Below are 5,868 nucleotides of genomic sequence, written 5' to 3'. Positions count from 1 at the left end.
AAGCATATAACAAGTATTAAAACACACCTATGAATGTAGACTCACAATCTGGGATAAAAACCCAAAGATCCGTGAGAGAGAAATTAGCTTTTCTCTAATTGGAATTCAATTAATGAACCAATTTGGTTCAGAATTCTATTTATAGTCCTGAGATTTTTGGCAGAAAATATCTCTATTCTCAGAATGGATTCTAATGACCTAGAGTAATGGAATTACAGTGTTGCACAAAATCCTAGTGCATCCACTCTCCTAATAACTCCTTAGGTGTAAAACCCTGAAAACTGCCAAACTTGTTCCATAAGTCTGAACTTTCACTGTAACCGCTCTACTTCTATGGGATTGAAATGGTTTGATTAGAATGGAAATTTTGGGTTGTCACAAAAGGTTATCGAGAAACTTAGCTTTATCTTCATCACCCAACTCATCTCCATCTGAATTGCTTTTTAAGTCGGTTATATCTAAACCTACATCAGCAACATCAACATAATCCGCGTAAACATGCTTTTTTTCATCTTTTTGACACATAATTTTTTTCTTTTTACTTTTATCTACTACACGCCTATTCATAACTTTAACTTCTTGTTCGAGAACATCAACACAACGAACACCCACGTCATTAAGATATGTACCAACATCATCATCACCAACATACTTGTAATTCTCAGGATCCACATAGTGAATAGGTGAATAACCAACATTAACATTTTCAGCAACACTGTAAAATTGAGGTACACCGGAAGTATTGAAAGTACTTATCAGATCGTTGCTCCCTTTATAGCTGCATAAATTACCAACCGACTGATTTCCAGGGTGACCAGCCTCATTAACCTCGTCTCCTTCATCAACCACCACAAACACTTTCATAGCCATTCCTCCGCTACATTTGATTACATTTATCAACATTCTAACATCCATATCTTCAACTATAGTTATATAATATTTCAATTCAGGATGATGGAAACGAAGACTAATTCTATATTTGTCTAACAAACCAATTTTGCTTCTCACCAAAGATACAAATTCGCTATAACTAATATACTTATAAAATATCAAAGAAAATTCAGAAATACCTCCCTGTGGCGATACGTATTCCAAATTTGTTTCAATAACTTGCCATCTGCCACCGGTTACAAGACAAACAAAATATTCAATCATTTTTTTTAGAGATTTAAAAAAAATCTTAAAGAAATAACAACTAAACTGATAATTTTCTACAAAAGTTTATATATAGTAAGGTTATTTCGTAGACAAAACAAATGATTTCATAGTCAAAATAAAAAAAATAAAAAAACATAATTTCGCAGATGGAAATAGAGAGGAAATCGCAGATGGACTGTGTCCATCTACTATTTAAGCCTGATATAACCCATATATATATATATATATATATATATATATATATATATATATATATATATATATATATATATATATATATATATATATATATATATATATATATATATATATACACCCCACCTGCGAATATACAAGTGGCTAAAGCACAATTGTGCTTTAGCCACTTGTACATTTGCAGATGGACCATTCCCATTTGCGATTTATATGGCCAAATTTGCAATTCCTATTTTTTTTTTGGCAATTTTCCACAAAGTAATTAGTATATTTGGCTATTTTTGTCATTTTCTCATAAATTAATCCGTAACAAAGCATTTTCAATAAATTTTAGGTTTAAAGAATATAGTTAAGTGTATTCAATTTCATACTTGATATGAATTTTTTATATCTCATGGCATTTAGGTGTTAACCGATTTTATAACTCCAAATTTTTATGTAAGTATATGTTGATGATTTGTTCAAAAACTAGATTGCATGGGTTGGAAGAGTTCTATGTGTTTTGGTTTGAAGTTTTTGGAAGACAGTTACATTTTGTAATCTTTCTCTTTTTTCATATACCCTTAAGGCTGATCAGCAAGTACCTCTTCAAGAAATTCTATTGAAGAAAGGCACAATTTACAAGATCCTATTGAACTTTGATTCATTAAATACCACTATTGTAAAAATCCCGACTAGGTCCCGATTAATCCCTAGGCGCTACCTGATCAATTAGAGGGCGCCTAGCGATTAATCCCTTCATACACAATGAGTGAAGCAGTAGAACCCAATGAAATTTGAACACTTTGAAGAAGTTATATCACAATATAAACTATTTAAGGTGGTATTAGTTTTTTAGTAATCATATTAACATATCCCGTTATGATATTAGTGTTATTTATGAACTTTTATATGATATTAGTCATATTTAATTTTTAAAAATTCAACAAATTAGCAATTACTGGTCTCCGATTAATCTCCGCCTAGCCGATTAATCCCCTAACCCCAGTCCACCGACTAGCTAACGTCAAGCGATTTTTACAACCTTGCTAAATACACACACCATTGAACCGCTTCAGTGCAAAACACTCACATATACCTAGGCGGATTTGGAACAAATAAGCACAAAACATGTCCAAGGTCACTTAGCCTATTCAATATTAGTAACTATTACACATGCACATGAGGATGTAGGTATTAATACCAGAAAAATACTAAGTCAACAAAGATCCAGACCGACGACGAATTCCTAATGTTTTTATCTAGTTTTTGTTCAAGTGCAAAATGGTTATTTCAAAAAAAATTGTATTACTCTAACATATGATAATCAGAATAAAAATGAATGTTTTTTGTCTCACTTTCAGATACATGACACTTGATATTATAAGTTAAAGTCCAATGTTGTAAATGGAATAAACGAAATTAGGATGTTGTATTCTATGGATTTTTCAAAGTAAAATGACAAAAAAAAAAAAAAACCCCTCCACAAACAACACAATAGCCTCCGATTGTTTCCTTATTTTCTTGTAATATGCCAGTCTTATTTACCCCCCCCCCCCCCTTCCCCCTCCCTTCTTGAAAAAATTCAAACATAGAAACTTGTAACGAGTATGTTGATGGGTTTTATAGGTTACATTAAAGCGTGATGTAGTTAATAGCTAGGGTACGAGGTCATCAATCCCGTATAGATCTATACACAAATATCACGCTCTCCGGAAGGAGACTCGGGTTATAAAACAGGACTTGTTGGTGTACCTTGGTAGGTATGACGAAGACATTGACTCACAAATGTCTAACGAGTTTACGTGTTTTTGACCTGTAAGTGCTCGTGTGTGTGATTGTTACCCTTTTTGTTGTGTGTATAAATATAAATATAACCGTATTCTTATATAATCGTTACTTTTCCCTGAAAGTGTGGAATAATGTGAATGTTCCCCAAACTATACCTATTATAGTTTAAAATATATGTTTATTTAGAATGAAAAACCGTTGTGTTTTAACATAGTTTGCATGCAAATATTTATAAAGTTGGTAATAACGTTGTTTCTCACATTTAATAATATTACGTACACTGCTTATAAAAGATAAGAAAGCATGAATAATGGTTTGTATATTTTCACAAGTTTCTTTGTGTTTTACTTTTATTCCCCCCTTAAAACATAGAAAAAGTTATAAAAAGTGTAGGGGTATAAACTCACCTTATGTGTGTTTTTGACTAGATATAGAGATGAAAGTTGTAACCTTCGATTTAGAATACGTAACGGTAGTCGTATCCTAATGTTTAAACACATATTAATGTGTGGTTAAGATGTTAATAATCATAAGATGGTTTTGAAAATGCTAGGATCTATATGAAACTTATCAAAGCTTATAATCAAGTTGAAGCAAAGTCTCTTGGAGTAGTTGAAGCTTGCAAATGAAAGGAATTGAGTTTGATATTTAAGAGAGAATGAGGAATGCTTTCGTATGCTGGAAGTGTAAATGAAGCATGGTATCTATATTGTTACTTAAATAGGAAGGAAGATAGTAGGTGACGTGAAGTTTTCATTGGTAACTGAACCATATCTCATTGGGAAGCTGAATTGGTGAAATATCTAGATATTTGAGGGTGTTTTCGGATGAGTTATATACATACATATATATATATATATATATATATATATATATATATATATATATATATATATATATATATATATATATATATATAAAGAGGAGTTTTCGAATTTAATATGTTCTAGAAATGAGTTTTCGGATCTTTAATGGGCCTTAAATGTGTTTTCGATTCTACCCTATTGGGTTTTCGCCCCTAATGGGCTTTGGATTGTGTTTTCGGATCTAGGCAAACCGAAAACACCAATTTGGAACAAACTCCAAACTGTAAACCCCTTTATTGAATTGATTCCAAACCGTAAATCCCACTTCCTTTAATTACTTTGGGCAAAAACTCATTTAGTGATTATATTTATGGTTTAAACCCTTAGTCTTTCAACCTATGTTCACTTATACTACGCTAAATTAGCTTAGGTTTCAATCCGTACTTCTTTGTTAGCTCTTTAAACAAGCCCTAAGGCTATAGATGATACAATGCAATAAGGATTGCAATATAGTATCACTTGTGTTTAGTTAGGGTTTAGGCTTCACTGGGTCTAAAATTTCGAGTTGTGACAGTTAATTTGGAATACCATGAAACCTGATATAATAAAACTAAAAATGGTTAAATTGGAAAAATTTCTCAAAAGTTATGATTTGATTAAAAAACTATCTAATATATAATGGTTTTTTGTAATTTTTTCTATAATAAAACCCAAATTGACCAAATTTTTTGGTAAATAGGTCAAAATTACCACCTTTCCATAAGCAAGAGTATCCGATTGTGCAATTTTATTTGACATGAGTTCATCATGGTTATTTACCACTTCATCTGAAAATTATGTTGGGTGTACAATTTTATTGTTAATTAGGAATTTTGCACATGAAATATAATCACTAATTGGTTAAAAGGGTTAATGTAACGTCCCAAAAATAAGACCCGAAAATATTTCATTTTTTAATTAATAAAATAGTAAATCATATCATTGTCATAAAGCCAAGGTAATCAAAGTTTATCGATACATCATCATTATCAGAGTAAATCACAAAATGCGGAATCGAGCGGTGTGTGCTCTACAATCATCCCAGACTCTTCCCTTTGAAACCAGAAGTACTTGAAACATAAATTGGATACCGTAAGCACAAAGCTTAGTGAGTTACCCCAAAATACCACATACCATACATACCTAAACACATAATGGGCCTTGCCCAATGAGTGTAATGGGCCCCGCCCGCACTGGTATAACAGTCCCCGCCTAATGAATATAACGGGCCCGCATAATGAGTATAACGGTCCCCACCCAATGAATATAACGGGCCCCACCCACTGAGTATAACGGACCCCACCCAAGCTCGCATAACGACCCTCGCCCACATAGAAGTCATATAAGCATAACAAGATAATAACATACAGAATAACCACCGGGCCCACCGGGCATCAGGTCTTGCCCGGTTAGCATACCAACACATAACACATGTAAGAGTCACGAAGACATCTAACATCCTAACATAACAAACCATGGGCCGAAATTGGTGCCTTCGACTTGCTAAATACAGTGAGGAGGCTCACCTCAGACTGTTGAATCTCATAGATAAATCTCTGGCAGCTGGCCGGCTAAAATCCCTCGCACTATCAATCACAAAATAATATCCAATAAATAATTGGATCCCGACTCACACTAAGAGTCCAAACTAGGGTAAAAGACCTTTTTACCCTTTACCCAACTTGGCCCAAATCCAAAGCCCAATTCAATTGTTCAAAGGGCCCAAATTCCAAAATAATCACCCAAAGCCCAAATATGGATTAATTTTCCAAATTTGGCCCAATCCATTTCATTAGCCTTTAACCAAGAGAGTCCAATAAAATATCAACATCCCAACAATATAATTATGATGGCCCAGCAAGGCCCAAGACAACTAAAGTCCAACATGGCCCAAAACCGA

Source organism: Lactuca sativa, chromosome 2 (genome assembly GCF_002870075.4).
Source record: "Lactuca sativa cultivar Salinas chromosome 2, Lsat_Salinas_v11, whole genome shotgun sequence".
Lineage (NCBI taxonomy): Eukaryota > Viridiplantae > Streptophyta > Magnoliopsida > Asterales > Asteraceae > Lactuca > Lactuca sativa.
This window is presented reverse-complemented; position numbering follows the sequence as displayed.